This window comes from Sphaerodactylus townsendi, linkage group LG05 (assembly GCF_021028975.2).
Source record: "Sphaerodactylus townsendi isolate TG3544 linkage group LG05, MPM_Stown_v2.3, whole genome shotgun sequence".
NCBI lineage: Eukaryota > Metazoa > Chordata > Lepidosauria > Squamata > Sphaerodactylidae > Sphaerodactylus > Sphaerodactylus townsendi.
Genome location: NC_059429.1, coordinates 104,897,640 through 104,915,843, shown reverse-complemented (window position 1 = coordinate 104,915,843; position 18,204 = coordinate 104,897,640).

Here is an 18,204-nt window from a genome sequence, read left to right as displayed (position 1 = left end):
CTGAGCGCGCGGGAGAGCGACGACAACCACAGTATTAGGAGGGAAACGGGGGTGGAGGAGGGGGAAGGAAAAAGAAAAAGAGGCGCGCGCGGGCTAGTTGCAATTAAAGAGCCGAGCCGTATAGTTAAGTAGACGTGTAATTGTAAATGGATGGCAAAGGAAACGGAGCACACCAAAACCAGCAGCGAAGATTTCGGGTCGCGTCGTTGTCCTTGATTTAATTAGGATTGAATCTCCTAGAGTTCCCTTGGTACTACTGAAATGAAACCGTGTCCTTTCCACACCCCAAACAGGAATGAAATAATTGCATGATCCACCAATAATGGGAATGGGTTAAAAAAAAATTAGAGAAAGGTTGTCCCAATGGGAGGAGAGAGGCTGCCAAAAAAAGAAAAAAACGGGGGGGGGGGGGGGCTTTCCGAAGTAATCCTAAAGACATGCTTCCTCCAGTGCAGACAACAGTAAAGACTGGCGGATTTAAGCCTGGTCCGCCCATCAATATTCCACTAGAGATCACCAAGATCCTGGGGTTGCCGTCTTAATTAATTAATTGGGCCAAAAAGCTGTTACAGCAATAGCGAGCCAGGGAGGTTCTTCTGTGGGCACTGGCTATGATTGAAGAATATGTTCTGGTTTGCAGCTGGATACATTGCAGCCACTAAACACCCCGATGGGGAGAGGTCTGTACGTGTGAATCAGGTCTTGTTACAAACCCAACACGACTCTAGGAAATCCAGGAAAAGAAACTTCCGTGCACAACCAGGGCAAAGTTAGAAGAGTAACAGTTGAATTTACCTACCAATGCTGCATATTCGTCTTTCCAAGATTAGCCAGTGCCCATAGATGGCACTGTTGGTCTTCAAAAACTCTTAATTTCTGATCAGCAGGAATCTGTTTCATGTAATGTTGAACTGAAGAATATTTCCCATAGCAGCTCAGAAAGGGGTCAGTCATCGAAACAGTTAAGTTTAGAGGGCAGCCCCTGCCTCTTCCAGAATGTACAGAAAATGCCAGAATGGGCAATATGTTTGTCAGCCTATTAGGTGCCAGAATAAGAATTCTTTTCCCAGGCTGTTTTCTAGCCTTAAGAAATGTAACGGGACACTCTGGGGATTGCAATTGGCTACCAATCTTGATCCTCCTTGATCTGAGACTGCAAATGCCTTAACAGACCAGGTGCTCAGGAGCAGCAGCAGCCGCAGAAGGCCACTGCTTTCACATCCTGCATGGGAGATCCCAAAGGCACCTGGTGGGCCACTGCGAGTAGCAGAGAGCTGGACTAGATGGACTCTGGTCTGATCCAGCTGGCTTGTTCTTATGTTGCAGCCTAAAGTGGAAATTATTCCAAATAAACTCAGTGGGAATTATTCTGAATAAACATGTCTGGAATTGGGTTGTGTACAGGGGCAGACTGATCAGTTAACTTACAGGAAAATTTCCCCCACTTTTCTCAACTGTAAGGAGTCTCAAAGTGGATTACAAACTCCTTTCCTTCCGAACAACAGGCCTCCTGTGAGGTAGTTGGGGCTGAAAGAGTTCTGAGAGAACTGTAACAAGCCCAAGGTCACCCAGCAGGCAACATATGTAGGAGTGGAGAAACAAACCTGGTTCACCAGACTAGAGTCTGCCACTTGTGGCAGAATGAGGAATAAAATCTGGTTATCCTGATCAGAGTCTACCTTTCTTAACTACTACACCTATTGTAGGTCTCGCAGGGCTGGCTCATAAGACCACAGATTCGGTTGCCACCCTCCAGGTGTCACCTGAAGATCTCCAGCTAATACAATTGATGGCCAGATTACCAAAATCAGTTCCTCTAGAGAAAATGGCTGCTTTTGAAGGGTGGACTCTATGGCATTATACCCCACTGAGATCCCTCCCCTCTCCAAACTGCATAAACAGAGAGCCAGAGCGATGTAATTGTTAGGGTGTCAGACTAGGATCTAAGAGACCCAGGTTTTGAATCCAGGTTTTGCTATGGATGCTTGGTGGATGACCCTGGGCCAGACACACATTCACAGTCTAACCTATTTCACAGAGCTGTGGTGATGATTAAGGGGAGGAAGGAGGGATGTACATTGCCTTGAGCTCCTTGGAGGAAGGTTGGGCTGAAAAATGTGCTAAATAAATAATCAGGGTATACTTCCATAAGTAATTAGTATCCAGGACTTACCTAGCTGCAAGGAATACAACATGCACAATGTCTCAGTCACTGCAACTCTGACAAATACAAATTAAGTAAACAGTAAAAACATACTAAACAGCCCTGCACCTGATGGTTTTTTTCCTTCCATGTGAAGGACCATAGTCAAAGGTGGTTTCCAAAACTGGGGTAGGTTGATTCCCAAAGCACACATTTTGTGTATAAATCTATTGATTTCATTGATGTAGTGGAGGTAAAGCTGTATGCAGCAAAATCCTAAAGGTAGTACTCAAGTGGGATTGTTCTCTCTAATTTTAAAGACTGCTTCCATCACTGTTATTTAATTAATCAGTGCAATTCTTATTGAAGACTGCCAGCATGGTGTAGTTGTTAAGGTGACCTTATCCACTCGCACCATGGAAACTCTCAACCCAGACCCTGGCTAGTATCTGGATGGGAAACTACAAGGAATATCAGGGGGAATGACAGAGTCAGACAATGGCAACCACCGCTGAAGGTCACTTGCCTTGAATATCCTATGGGGTCTCCATAAGTAAGTTGTGATTTGAATACAAAAAATAAAAATATTTTTATTGACACAATGCACAGGTGTGTAAAATACCTTCAAGACACAGCTGACTTATGGGAAATAGGATATTCAAAGCAAAAGTCTAACTTTGCCCTTGCCTTTCCCTGCATTATGACCCCAGCAATCCTTGGTGGTTTCTTATCCAAGTGCTAACCGGGGCTGACACTACTACGTTTCTGAGATCTGACAAGACCATAGCCTAGGCCATCCCTGTCAAGGCACAAGTTAGGATGGTATTAAGTAAATAAAGGGTTAGAGATCAAAAACATTGGTACAGCAGAAATTTCATATGCATCATTTTTGGCCTGGCAAATTTGATTATGGCAGCAGCTGCAAATACTTTTGCAGAATTGATAGATCAGATTTTCTGGTAATCAGGTTCAGGTGATGTCACTTCAGAATCCTTGCTGTCTTTTCAAACAAGATTAATTGGACAATTAGGAAAGTAAGTCAGACTATGACAGAGATTTATAAGAGAACAGTAAGCTAGGCTTTTAATTCTTTTAACAGGGAATAAAGTAACAGAAGGTGAGTAATAGCTGGTTTTATGGTAGGTTTGAGAAAACTTTTTCTAATGAAGTCTGCCTTTTCTGTGTGATTGCCTGTAATCTTAAGGGCTCTAGGCAGTAACATTATTCTAGACCTAAGCAACTGACACTGTTGTTTAACTAGCAATGAAATCTTGTTCTTGCATCAGAGTACAGCTTGGAGACTGTATGCTAATTGTGTATGTCATGATATAAGTTTGCCCTGTGGAAAGGGCTGTTTTACTTTTAGGAGACAAAGCTATTGGGATGTAATTAAAATCTTCTCATTTCTACTGTCGGTGTGGTGTAGTGGTTAACAGTGGCAGATTCTAATCTGGAGAACCAGGTTTGATTCCCCACACCTTCACAAGAGTGGCTTATCTGGTGAACTGGATTTGTTTCTCTGCTCCTCCACGTTAAGCCTGCTGGGTGACCTTGGGCTAGTCTCAAGTCTCTAAGAACTGTTTCGGCCCCACCGACCTCACAAGGTGTCTGTTGTGGGGAGAGGAAGGGAAAGAATTTGTAAGCTGCTGTGAGTCTCCTTACAGGAGAGGAAGGCTGGATATAAATCCAAATTATTACTCCTCCTTCCTCCTCTCCCCTCTTTTTTCAACCCCCCCCCCCCCCCCGGCGGTAATGTTCTGTCTTCTAAATTTAATAAACTGGTACAGAACCTTTTGTAGGAATAACTGCTGTATTTATAGACAGTATTTTTAGACAGTAACTACTTCCCTTTCTAATCACAATGAACTGTAGCAGAGGATGATTACAACAGCCAAAGAAATAGGTTGATCTCCTAAAAGGTATAAGCAGGCAGGTCCTATTTTCTCAAGAGCTTGGATTGTTGTTGTTGCTAAAGCATTGAACAGACTCTTGCACTACTTTTGTTTCATCTCTCTGGTTCATGCATATATAGGGTGACCATCCGTCCCGTTTTTGGCGGGACAATCACGATTTTTAAAAATTCGTCCCGCGTCCCGCAGCGTTTAAAAAAAGTCCCGATTTTTCCCCATCCCAGCTTTTCTCTGCTCAACAACCTCCCTTCCCTCCATGCTCCCTCCTCCTTTCTTCGTCCCCAGCCCGGCTTCTCCACCCCCTTGTATTCCTTCATCCGCCCTCTTCCCCCACCCCCACTCACTCCCGGCCTCGCCTGCCTGCTTCAGCCTGGATCTCCTTGCCTTCTGAGCGCAGCAGCTGCTGATCCGGCGGTGCTTGGGCGCGGCTGGGCCGGGGCCTCGCAGCGGTGGAGCTGGTCTCGCTGCCGGGAGTTAGCTAAAGGCTTCCCCCACCCCACCCACCCACCTCTGCCCGCCCGCTTCCAGCCTGCCTGGACTCTCAGCCCTCTGAGCTGCAGGCAGCTGAGAGCTGATCCGGCGGCGCTGGCGGCGGCTGGGCCATGGGCCCTCAGCGTAAAGGAGCTGTGGTCCCCGCCCTCAAGCCCTTCCAGGCTTGGAGCTGTTGGGCCAGCTGTTTCCCACCGCCCAGCCACCACAGCCTGCCTTTGGGGCTCAGCCCCTTGCTGGTCTGATCAGCTCCCCTGTTCTTCGCCCCCCCATCCCATCTCGGGCAGGGCGAGGCCAAAGAGCGGGGCTGATCCAGAGCCGGCCCCAAAGGAGCCGGGGAGAAGCCGGGCGCGGTGGGACCTGAAGCAGGCCCAACAGCTGAAAGCTCCGGCAGGGGAGGGGCGGGGGACCGCAGCCGCTACGCTGAGGCCCACGGCCCAGCCGCCGCGAGCGCCGCAGCGGCGGAAGAGCCGGATCAGCTCTCAGCTGCTGCGGCTCCTCGGGGGAACTGAGAGTCCGGGAGGTAGGCAAGCAGGCCTGGCAGGCAGGCGGGAGGGAGGGAAGAGGGTGGATGTTATTTTCTATCCTGTTGCTTCCTAAGTTATTTTCCTTCATTCCTTCTATATATGTTCTTGCCTTCTCTGGCCTCATGACTAAAAAAGAAAAAGTCACTAGTTCCTCTAGAAACAGAAAACACAATACAAAATGGGCATTTAATTCTGAAAGGGCTGTTTGGCAGTGCATCTGGCCTGAGGAGGAGTCCTTGGTTATCTCCATCATGAAGAAGAGGAAGAAGAAGAAGAGGAAGAAGAAGAGGAGGAGGAGTTTGGATTTATACCCCCCTTTCTCTCTGTAAGGAGACTCAAAGGAGTTTACAATCTCCTTTCCCTTCCCGCCCACCGCCCACAAACACCCTGTGAGGTGAGTGGGGCTGAGAGAGCTCAGAAGAGCTGTGACTCACCCAAGGCCACCCAGCTGGCGTGTGTTGGAGTGCACAGGCTAATCTAGTTCCCCAGATAAGCCTCCACAGCTCAAGTGGCAGAGCAGGGAATCAAACCGAGTTCTCCAGATTAGAGTGCCTGTGCTCTTAACCACTATGCCACTGCTGCTCCCCCAGATCCATACACATAACTCTACATAGAAACATGTGCCCCACAGGGTGGTCCTAAGCAGAATGATATCATTTTAATTCTATTGAAGTCAAAGTTGATTTAGGGACTTTTGATATTAAACTGGAGCCATTTGAAAGCCGCATCCATTATAAAGATAGGTAACTCTGTAAAAAAATAACGTCACACGGTTGAGAATGATTTACTCATGGTGAGGCATGATATCTGTATTGGACAAATCATGGTTTTGTAATCAGCCAGCAAATTAGAAATTAGAAACCCTGGTTTGAAGCATTTGGTTTGAAAACCATGGCTTGTGCTGCTACTCATTGTTTGACAAGATGTCTGAGTTGGGAAAAAACTCTCCAGAGGCTGCTGTAGCATGAAATTTACTAAGTGATCTAATCATGGTTTTGTGTAATATCCTGAATTACGCCTTGTGAAACTTCTTAAGGAACATCATCCTGTGGTGGTTTTTTTTTAATTGGCAAAAGCCTACCTCACCAAAGTTCACAGAAGTGGAAAGCAAGGATTATATAGATCTGGTTGGGAGGGGGGGGTTGTTTTTTCAATCACCCCCCCCCCCCCCCACCCCCCCCCCCCCCCACCCCCCCCCCCCCCCACCCCCCCCCCCCCCCACCCCCCCCCCCCCCCACCCCCCCCCCCCCCCACCCCCCCCCCCCCCCACCCCCCCCCCCCCCCACCCCCCCCCCCCCCCACCCCCCCCCCCCCCCACCCCCCCCCCCCCCCACCCCCCCCCCCCCCCACCCCCCCCCCCCCCCACCCCCCCCCCCCCCCACCCCCCCCCCCCCCCACCCCCCCCCCCCCCCACCCCCCCCCCCCCCCACCCCCCCCCCCCCCCACCCCCCCCCCCCCCCACCCCCCCCCCCCCCCACCCCCCCCCCCCCCCACCCCCCCCCCCCCCCACCCCCCCCCCCCCCCACCCCCCCCCCCCCCCACCCCCCCCCCCCCCCACCCCCCCCCCCCCCCACCCCCCCCCCCCCCCACCCCCCCCCCCCCCCACCCCCCCCCCCCCCCACCCCCCCCCCCCCCCACCCCCCCCCCCCCCCACCCCCCCCCCCCCCCACCCCCCCCCCCCCCCACCCCCCCCCCCCCCCACCCCCCCCCCCCCCCACCCCCCCCCCCCCCCACCCCCCCCCCCCCCCACCCCCCCCCCCCCCCACCCCCCCCCCCCCCCACCCCCCCCCCCCCCCACCCCCCCCCCCCCCCACCCCCCCCCCCCCCCACCCCCCCCCCCCCCCACCCCCCCCCCCCCCCACCCCCCCCCCCCCCCACCCCCCCCCCCCCCCACCCCCCCCCCCCCCCACCCCCCCCCCCCCCCACCCCCCCCCCCCCCCACCCCCCCCCCCCCCCACCCCCCCCCCCCCCCACCCCCCCCCCCCCCCACCCCCCCCCCCCCCCACCCCCCCCCCCCCCCACCCCCCCCCCCCCCCACCCCCCCCCCCCCCCACCCCCCCCCCCCCCCACCCCCCCCCCCCCCCACCCCCCCCCCCCCCCACCCCCCCCCCCCCCCACCCCCCCCCCCCCCCACCCCCCCCCCCCCCCACCCCCCCCCCCCCCCACCCCCCCCCCCCCCCACCCCCCCCCCCCCCCACCCCCCCCCCCCCCCACCCCCCCCCCCCCCCACCCCCCCCCCCCCCCACCCCCCCCCCCCCCCACCCCCCCCCCCCCCCACCCCCCCCCCCCCCCACCCCCCCCCCCCCCCACCCCCCCCCCCCCCCACCCCCCCCCCCCCCCACCCCCCCCCCCCCCCACCCCCCCCCCCCCCCACCCCCCCCCCCCCCCACCCCCCCCCCCCCCCACCCCCCCCCCCCCCCACCCCCCCCCCCCCCCACCCCCCCCCCCCCCCACCCCCCCCCCCCCCCACCCCCCCCCCCCCCCACCCCCCCCCCCCCCCACCCCCCCCCCCCCCCACCCCCCCCCCCCCCCACCCCCCCCCCCCCCCACCCCCCCCCCCCCCCACCCCCCCCCCCCCCCACCCCCCCCCCCCCCCACCCCCCCCCCCCCCCACCCCCCCCCCCCCCCACCCCCCCCCCCCCCCACCCCCCCCCCCCCCCACCCCCCCCCCCCCCCACCCCCCCCCCCCCCCACCCCCCCCCCCCCCCACCCCCCCCCCCCCCCACCCCCCCCCCCCCCCACCCCCCCCCCCCCCCACCCCCCCCCCCCCCCACCCCCCCCCCCCCCCACCCCCCCCCCCCCCCACCCCCCCCCCCCCCCACCCCCCCCCCCCCCCACCCCCCCCCCCCCCCACCCCCCCCCCCCCCCACCCCCCCCCCCCCCCACCCCCCCCCCCCCCCACCCCCCCCCCCCCCCACCCCCCCCCCCCCCCACCCCCCCCCCCCCCCACCCCCCCCCCCCCCCACCCCCCCCCCCCCCCACCCCCCCCCCCCCCCACCCCCCCCCCCCCCCACCCCCCCCCCCCCCCACCCCCCCCCCCCCCCACCCCCCCCCCCCCCCACCCCCCCCCCCCCCCACCCCCCCCCCCCCCCACCCCCCCCCCCCCCCACCCCCCCCCCCCCCCACCCCCCCCCCCCCCCACCCCCCCCCCCCCCCACCCCCCCCCCCCCCCACCCCCCCCCCCCCCCACCCCCCCCCCCCCCCACCCCCCCCCCCCCCCACCCCCCCCCCCCCCCACCCCCCCCCCCCCCCACCCCCCCCCCCCCCCACCCCCCCCCCCCCCCACCCCCCCCCCCCCCCACCCCCCCCCCCCCCCACCCCCCCCCCCCCCCACCCCCCCCCCCCCCCACCCCCCCCCCCCCCCACCCCCCCCCCCCCCCACCCCCCCCCCCCCCCACCCCCCCCCCCCCCCACCCCCCCCCCCCCCCACCCCCCCCCCCCCCCACCCCCCCCCCCCCCCACCCCCCCCCCCCCCCACCCCCCCCCCCCCCCACCCCCCCCCCCCCCCACCCCCCCCCCCCCCCACCCCCCCCCCCCCCCACCCCCCCCCCCCCCCACCCCCCCCCCCCCCCACCCCCCCCCCCCCCCACCCCCCCCCCCCCCCACCCCCCCCCCCCCCCACCCCCCCCCCCCCCCACCCCCCCCCCCCCCCACCCCCCCCCCCCCCCACCCCCCCCCCCCCCCACCCCCCCCCCCCCCCACCCCCCCCCCCCCCCACCCCCCCCCCCCCCCACCCCCCCCCCCCCCCACCCCCCCCCCCCCCCACCCCCCCCCCCCCCCACCCCCCCCCCCCCCCACCCCCCCCCCCCCCCACCCCCCCCCCCCCCCACCCCCCCCCCCCCCCACCCCCCCCCCCCCCCACCCCCCCCCCCCCCCACCCCCCCCCCCCCCCACCCCCCCCCCCCCCCACCCCCCCCCCCCCCCACCCCCCCCCCCCCCCACCCCCCCCCCCCCCCACCCCCCCCCCCCCCCACCCCCCCCCCCCCCCACCCCCCCCCCCCCCCACCCCCCCCCCCCCCCACCCCCCCCCCCCCCCACCCCCCCCCCCCCCCACCCCCCCCCCCCCCCACCCCCCCCCCCCCCCACCCCCCCCCCCCCCCACCCCCCCCCCCCCCCACCCCCCCCCCCCCCCACCCCCCCCCCCCCCCACCCCCCCCCCCCCCCACCCCCCCCCCCCCCCACCCCCCCCCCCCCCCACCCCCCCCCCCCCCCACCCCCCCCCCCCCCCACCCCCCCCCCCCCCCACCCCCCCCCCCCCCCACCCCCCCCCCCCCCCACCCCCCCCCCCCCCCACCCCCCCCCCCCCCCACCCCCCCCCCCCCCCACCCCCCCCCCCCCCCACCCCCCCCCCCCCCCACCCCCCCCCCCCCCCACCCCCCCCCCCCCCCACCCCCCCCCCCCCCCACCCCCCCCCCCCCCCACCCCCCCCCCCCCCCACCCCCCCCCCCCCCCACCCCCCCCCCCCCCCACCCCCCCCCCCCCCCACCCCCCCCCCCCCCCACCCCCCCCCCCCCCCACCCCCCCCCCCCCCCACCCCCCCCCCCCCCCACCCCCCCCCCCCCCCACCCCCCCCCCCCCCCACCCCCCCCCCCCCCCACCCCCCCCCCCCCCCACCCCCCCCCCCCCCCACCCCCCCCCCCCCCCACCCCCCCCCCCCCCCACCCCCCCCCCCCCCCACCCCCCCCCCCCCCCACCCCCCCCCCCCCCCACCCCCCCCCCCCCCCACCCCCCCCCCCCCCCACCCCCCCCCCCCCCCACCCCCCCCCCCCCCCACCCCCCCCCCCCCCCACCCCCCCCCCCCCCCACCCCCCCCCCCCCCCACCCCCCCCCCCCCCCACCCCCCCCCCCCCCCACCCCCCCCCCCCCCCACCCCCCCCCCCCCCCACCCCCCCCCCCCCCCACCCCCCCCCCCCCCCACCCCCCCCCCCCCCCACCCCCCCCCCCCCCCACCCCCCCCCCCCCCCACCCCCCCCCCCCCCCACCCCCCCCCCCCCCCACCCCCCCCCCCCCCCACCCCCCCCCCCCCCCACCCCCCCCCCCCCCCACCCCCCCCCCCCCCCACCCCCCCCCCCCCCCACCCCCCCCCCCCCCCACCCCCCCCCCCCCCCACCCCCCCCCCCCCCCACCCCCCCCCCCCCCCACCCCCCCCCCCCCCCACCCCCCCCCCCCCCCACCCCCCCCCCCCCCCACCCCCCCCCCCCCCCACCCCCCCCCCCCCCCACCCCCCCCCCCCCCCACCCCCCCCCCCCCCCACCCCCCCCCCCCCCCACCCCCCCCCCCCCCCACCCCCCCCCCCCCCCACCCCCCCCCCCCCCCACCCCCCCCCCCCCCCACCCCCCCCCCCCCCCACCCCCCCCCCCCCCCACCCCCCCCCCCCCCCACCCCCCCCCCCCCCCACCCCCCCCCCCCCCCACCCCCCCCCCCCCCCACCCCCCCCCCCCCCCACCCCCCCCCCCCCCCACCCCCCCCCCCCCCCACCCCCCCCCCCCCCCACCCCCCCCCCCCCCCACCCCCCCCCCCCCCCACCCCCCCCCCCCCCCACCCCCCCCCCCCCCCACCCCCCCCCCCCCCCACCCCCCCCCCCCCCCACCCCCCCCCCCCCCCACCCCCCCCCCCCCCCACCCCCCCCCCCCCCCACCCCCCCCCCCCCCCACCCCCCCCCCCCCCCACCCCCCCCCCCCCCCACCCCCCCCCCCCCCCACCCCCCCCCCCCCCCACCCCCCCCCCCCCCCACCCCCCCCCCCCCCCACCCCCCCCCCCCCCCACCCCCCCCCCCCCCCACCCCCCCCCCCCCCCACCCCCCCCCCCCCCCACCCCCCCCCCCCCCCACCCCCCCCCCCCCCCACCCCCCCCCCCCCCCACCCCCCCCCCCCCCCACCCCCCCCCCCCCCCACCCCCCCCCCCCCCCACCCCCCCCCCCCCCCACCCCCCCCCCCCCCCACCCCCCCCCCCCCCCACCCCCCCCCCCCCCCACCCCCCCCCCCCCCCACCCCCCCCCCCCCCCACCCCCCCCCCCCCCCACCCCCCCCCCCCCCCACCCCCCCCCCCCCCCACCCCCCCCCCCCCCCACCCCCCCCCCCCCCCACCCCCCCCCCCCCCCACCCCCCCCCCCCCCCACCCCCCCCCCCCCCCACCCCCCCCCCCCCCCACCCCCCCCCCCCCCCACCCCCCCCCCCCCCCACCCCCCCCCCCCCCCACCCCCCCCCCCCCCCACCCCCCCCCCCCCCCACCCCCCCCCCCCCCCACCCCCCCCCCCCCCCACCCCCCCCCCCCCCCACCCCCCCCCCCCCCCACCCCCCCCCCCCCCCACCCCCCCCCCCCCCCACCCCCCCCCCCCCCCACCCCCCCCCCCCCCCACCCCCCCCCCCCCCCACCCCCCCCCCCCCCCACCCCCCCCCCCCCCCACCCCCCCCCCCCCCCACCCCCCCCCCCCCCCACCCCCCCCCCCCCCCACCCCCCCCCCCCCCCACCCCCCCCCCCCCCCACCCCCCCCCCCCCCCACCCCCCCCCCCCCCCACCCCCCCCCCCCCCCACCCCCCCCCCCCCCCACCCCCCCCCCCCCCCACCCCCCCCCCCCCCCACCCCCCCCCCCCCCCACCCCCCCCCCCCCCCACCCCCCCCCCCCCCCACCCCCCCCCCCCCCCACCCCCCCCCCCCCCCACCCCCCCCCCCCCCCACCCCCCCCCCCCCCCACCCCCCCCCCCCCCCACCCCCCCCCCCCCCCACCCCCCCCCCCCCCCACCCCCCCCCCCCCCCACCCCCCCCCCCCCCCACCCCCCCCCCCCCCCACCCCCCCCCCCCCCCACCCCCCCCCCCCCCCACCCCCCCCCCCCCCCACCCCCCCCCCCCCCCACCCCCCCCCCCCCCCACCCCCCCCCCCCCCCACCCCCCCCCCCCCCCACCCCCCCCCCCCCCCACCCCCCCCCCCCCCCACCCCCCCCCCCCCCCACCCCCCCCCCCCCCCACCCCCCCCCCCCCCCACCCCCCCCCCCCCCCACCCCCCCCCCCCCCCACCCCCCCCCCCCCCCACCCCCCCCCCCCCCCACCCCCCCCCCCCCCCACCCCCCCCCCCCCCCACCCCCCCCCCCCCCCACCCCCCCCCCCCCCCACCCCCCCCCCCCCCCACCCCCCCCCCCCCCCACCCCCCCCCCCCCCCACCCCCCCCCCCCCCCACCCCCCCCCCCCCCCACCCCCCCCCCCCCCCACCCCCCCCCCCCCCCACCCCCCCCCCCCCCCACCCCCCCCCCCCCCCACCCCCCCCCCCCCCCACCCCCCCCCCCCCCCACCCCCCCCCCCCCCCACCCCCCCCCCCCCCCACCCCCCCCCCCCCCCACCCCCCCCCCCCCCCACCCCCCCCCCCCCCCACCCCCCCCCCCCCCCACCCCCCCCCCCCCCCACCCCCCCCCCCCCCCACCCCCCCCCCCCCCCACCCCCCCCCCCCCCCACCCCCCCCCCCCCCCACCCCCCCCCCCCCCCACCCCCCCCCCCCCCCACCCCCCCCCCCCCCCACCCCCCCCCCCCCCCACCCCCCCCCCCCCCCACCCCCCCCCCCCCCCACCCCCCCCCCCCCCCACCCCCCCCCCCCCCCACCCCCCCCCCCCCCCACCCCCCCCCCCCCCCACCCCCCCCCCCCCCCACCCCCCCCCCCCCCCACCCCCCCCCCCCCCCACCCCCCCCCCCCCCCACCCCCCCCCCCCCCCACCCCCCCCCCCCCCCACCCCCCCCCCCCCCCACCCCCCCCCCCCCCCACCCCCCCCCCCCCCCACCCCCCCCCCCCCCCACCCCCCCCCCCCCCCACCCCCCCCCCCCCCCACCCCCCCCCCCCCCCACCCCCCCCCCCCCCCACCCCCCCCCCCCCCCACCCCCCCCCCCCCCCACCCCCCCCCCCCCCCACCCCCCCCCCCCCCCACCCCCCCCCCCCCCCACCCCCCCCCCCCCCCACCCCCCCCCCCCCCCACCCCCCCCCCCCCCCACCCCCCCCCCCCCCCACCCCCCCCCCCCCCCACCCCCCCCCCCCCCCACCCCCCCCCCCCCCCACCCCCCCCCCCCCCCACCCCCCCCCCCCCCCACCCCCCCCCCCCCCCACCCCCCCCCCCCCCCACCCCCCCCCCCCCCCACCCCCCCCCCCCCCCACCCCCCCCCCCCCCCACCCCCCCCCCCCCCCACCCCCCCCCCCCCCCACCCCCCCCCCCCCCCACCCCCCCCCCCCCCCACCCCCCCCCCCCCCCACCCCCCCCCCCCCCCACCCCCCCCCCCCCCCACCCCCCCCCCCCCCCACCCCCCCCCCCCCCCACCCCCCCCCCCCCCCACCCCCCCCCCCCCCCACCCCCCCCCCCCCCCACCCCCCCCCCCCCCCACCCCCCCCCCCCCCCACCCCCCCCCCCCCCCACCCCCCCCCCCCCCCACCCCCCCCCCCCCCCACCCCCCCCCCCCCCCACCCCCCCCCCCCCCCACCCCCCCCCCCCCCCACCCCCCCCCCCCCCCACCCCCCCCCCCCCCCACCCCCCCCCCCCCCCACCCCCCCCCCCCCCCACCCCCCCCCCCCCCCACCCCCCCCCCCCCCCACCCCCCCCCCCCCCCACCCCCCCCCCCCCCCACCCCCCCCCCCCCCCACCCCCCCCCCCCCCCACCCCCCCCCCCCCCCACCCCCCCCCCCCCCCACCCCCCCCCCCCCCCACCCCCCCCCCCCCCCACCCCCCCCCCCCCCCACCCCCCCCCCCCCCCACCCCCCCCCCCCCCCACCCCCCCCCCCCCCCACCCCCCCCCCCCCCCACCCCCCCCCCCCCCCACCCCCCCCCCCCCCCACCCCCCCCCCCCCCCACCCCCCCCCCCCCCCACCCCCCCCCCCCCCCACCCCCCCCCCCCCCCACCCCCCCCCCCCCCCACCCCCCCCCCCCCCCACCCCCCCCCCCCCCCACCCCCCCCCCCCCCCACCCCCCCCCCCCCCCACCCCCCCCCCCCCCCACCCCCCCCCCCCCCCACCCCCCCCCCCCCCCACCCCCCCCCCCCCCCACCCCCCCCCCCCCCCACCCCCCCCCCCCCCCACCCCCCCCCCCCCCCACCCCCCCCCCCCCCCACCCCCCCCCCCCCCCACCCCCCCCCCCCCCCACCCCCCCCCCCCCCCACCCCCCCCCCCCCCCACCCCCCCCCCCCCCCACCCCCCCCCCCCCCCACCCCCCCCCCCCCCCACCCCCCCCCCCCCCCACCCCCCCCCCCCCCCACCCCCCCCCCCCCCCACCCCCCCCCCCCCCCACCCCCCCCCCCCCCCACCCCCCCCCCCCCCCACCCCCCCCCCCCCCCACCCCCCCCCCCCCCCACCCCCCCCCCCCCCCACCCCCCCCCCCCCCCACCCCCCCCCCCCCCCACCCCCCCCCCCCCCCACCCCCCCCCCCCCCCACCCCCCCCCCCCCCCACCCCCCCCCCCCCCCACCCCCCCCCCCCCCCACCCCCCCCCCCCCCCACCCCCCCCCCCCCCCACCCCCCCCCCCCCCCACCCCCCCCCCCCCCCACCCCCCCCCCCCCCCACCCCCCCCCCCCCCCACCCCCCCCCCCCCCCACCCCCCCCCCCCCCCACCCCCCCCCCCCCCCACCCCCCCCCCCCCCCACCCCCCCCCCCCCCCACCCCCCCCCCCCCCCACCCCCCCCCCCCCCCACCCCCCCCCCCCCCCACCCCCCCCCCCCCCCACCCCCCCCCCCCCCCACCCCCCCCCCCCCCCACCCCCCCCCCCCCCCACCCCCCCCCCCCCCCACCCCCCCCCCCCCCCACCCCCCCCCCCCCCCACCCCCCCCCCCCCCCACCCCCCCCCCCCCCCACCCCCCCCCCCCCCCACCCCCCCCCCCCCCCACCCCCCCCCCCCCCCACCCCCCCCCCCCCCCACCCCCCCCCCCCCCCACCCCCCCCCCCCCCCACCCCCCCCCCCCCCCACCCCCCCCCCCCCCCACCCCCCCCCCCCCCCACCCCCCCCCCCCCCCACCCCCCCCCCCCCCCACCCCCCCCCCCCCCCACCCCCCCCCCCCCCCACCCCCCCCCCCCCCCACCCCCCCCCCCCCCCACCCCCCCCCCCCCCCACCCCCCCCCCCCCCCACCCCCCCCCCCCCCCACCCCCCCCCCCCCCCACCCCCCCCCCCCCCCACCCCCCCCCCCCCCCACCCCCCCCCCCCCCCACCCCCCCCCCCCCCCACCCCCCCCCCCCCCCACCCCCCCCCCCCCCCACCCCCCCCCCCCCCCACCCCCCCCCCCCCCCACCCCCCCCCCCCCCCACCCCCCCCCCCCCCCACCCCCCCCCCCCCCCACCCCCCCCCCCCCCCACCCCCCCCCCCCCCCACCCCCCCCCCCCCCCACCCCCCCCCCCCCCCACCCCCCCCCCCCCCCACCCCCCCCCCCCCCCACCCCCCCCCCCCCCCACCCCCCCCCCCCCCCACCCCCCCCCCCCCCCACCCCCCCCCCCCCCCACCCCCCCCCCCCCCCACCCCCCCCCCCCCCCACCCCCCCCCCCCCCCACCCCCCCCCCCCCCCACCCCCCCCCCCCCCCACCCCCCCCCCCCCCCACCCCCCCCCCCCCCCACCCCCCCCCCCCCCCACCCCCCCCCCCCCCCACCCCCCCCCCCCCCCACCCCCCCCCCCCCCCACCCCCCCCCCCCCCCACCCCCCCCCCCCCCCACCCCCCCCCCCCCCCACCCCCCCCCCCCCCCACCCCCCCCCCCCCCCACCCCCCCCCCCCCCCACCCCCCCCCCCCCCCACCCCCCCCCCCCCCCACCCCCCCCCCCCCCCACCCCCCCCCCCCCCCACCCCCCCCCCCCCCCACCCCCCCCCCCCCCCACCCCCCCCCCCCCCCACCCCCCCCCCCCCCCACCCCCCCCCCCCCCCACCCCCCCCCCCCCCCACCCCCCCCCCCCCCCACCCCCCCCCCCCCCCACCCCCCCCCCCCCCCACCCCCCCCCCCCCCCACCCCCCCCCCCCCCCACCCCCCCCCCCCCCCACCCCCCCCCCCCCCCACCCCCCCCCCCCCCCACCCCCCCCCCCCCCCACCCCCCCCCCCCCCCACCCCCCCCCCCCCCCACCCCCCCCCCCCCCCACCCCCCCCCCCCCCCACCCCCCCCCCCCCCCACCCCCCCCCCCCCCCACCCCCCCCCCCCCCCACCCCCCCCCCCCCCCACCCCCCCCCCCCCCCACCCCCCCCCCCCCCCACCCCCCCCCCCCCCCACCCCCCCCCCCCCCCACCCCCCCCCCCCCCCACCCCCCCCCCCCCCCACCCCCCCCCCCCCCCACCCCCCCCCCCCCCCACCCCCCCCCCCCCCCACCCCCCCCCCCCCCCACCCCCCCCCCCCCCCACCCCCCCCCCCCCCCACCCCCCCCCCCCCCCACCCCCCCCCCCCCCCACCCCCCCCCCCCCCCACCCCCCCCCCCCCCCACCCCCCCCCCCCCCCACCCCCCCCCCCCCCCACCCCCCCCCCCCCCCACCCCCCCCCCCCCCCACCCCCCCCCCCCCCCACCCCCCCCCCCCCCCACCCCCCCCCCCCCCCACCCCCCCCCCCCCCCACCCCCCCCCCCCCCCACCCCCCCCCCCCCCCACCCCCCCCCCCCCCCACCCCCCCCCCCCCCCACCCCCCCCCCCCCCCACCCCCCCCCCCCCCCACCCCCCCCCCCCCCCACCCCCCCCCCCCCCCACCCCCCCCCCCCCCCACCCCCCCCCCCCCCCACCCCCCCCCCCCCCCACCCCCCCCCCCCCCCACCCCCCCCCCCCCCCACCCCCCCCCCCCCCCACCCCCCCCCCCCCCCACCCCCCCCCCCCCCCACCCCCCCCCCCCCCCACCCCCCCCCCCCCCCACCCCCCCCCCCCCCCACCCCCCCCCCCCCCCACCCCCCCCCCCCCCCACCCCCCCCCCCCCCCACCCCCCCCCCCCCCCACCCCCCCCCCCCCCCACCCCCCCCCCCCCCCACCCCCCCCCCCCCCCACCCCCCCCCCCCCCCACCCCCCCCCCCCCCCACCCCCCCCCCCCCCCACCCCCCCCCCCCCCCACCCCCCCCCCCCCCCACCCCCCCCCCCCCCCACCCCCCCCCCCCCCCACCCCCCCCCCCCCCCACCCCCCCCCCCCCCCACCCCCCCCCCCCCCCACCCCCCCCCCCCCCCACCCCCCCCCCCCCCCACCCCCCCCCCCCCCCACCCCCCCCCCCCCCCACCCCCCCCCCCCCCCACCCCCCCCCCCCCCCACCCCCCCCCCCCCCCACCCCCCCCCCCCCCCACCCCCCCCCCCCCCCACCCCCCCCCCCCCCCACCCCCCCCCCCCCCCACCCCCCCCCCCCCCCACCCCCCCCCCCCCCCACCCCCCCCCCCCCCCACCCCCCCCCCCCCCCACCCCCCCCCCCCCCCACCCCCCCCCCCCCCCACCCCCCCCCCCCCCCACCCCCCCCCCCCCCCACCCCCCCCCCCCCCCACCCCCCCCCCCCCCCACCCCCCCCCCCCCCCACCCCCCCCCCCCCCCACCCCCCCCCCCCCCCACCCCCCCCCCCCCCCACCCCCCCCCCCCCCCACCCCCCCCCCCCCCCACCCCCCCCCCCCCCCACCCCCCCCCCCCCCCACCCCCCCCCCCCCCCACCCCCCCCCCCCCCCACCCCCCCCCCCCCCCACCCCCCCCCCCCCCCACCCCCCCCCCCCCCCACCCCCCCCCCCCCCCACCCCCCCCCCCCCCCACCCCCCCCCCCCCCCACCCCCCCCCCCCCCCACCCCCCCCCCCCCCCACCCCCCCCCCCCCCCACCCCCCCCCCCCCCCACCCCCCCCCCCCCCCACCCCCCCCCCCCCCCACCCCCCCCCCCCCCCACCCCCCCCCCCCCCCACCCCCCCCCCCCCCCACCCCCCCCCCCCCCCACCCCCCCCCCCCCCCACCCCCCCCCCCCCCCACCCCCCCCCCCCCCCACCCCCCCCCCCCCCCACCCCCCCCCCCCCCCACCCCCCCCCCCCCCCACCCCCCCCCCCCCCCACCCCCCCCCCCCCCCACCCCCCCCCCCCCCCACCCCCCCCCCCCCCCACCCCCCCCCCCCCCCACCCCCCCCCCCCCCCACCCCCCCCCCCCCCCACCCCCCCCCCCCCCCACCCCCCCCCCCCCCCACCCCCCCCCCCCCCCACCCCCCCCCC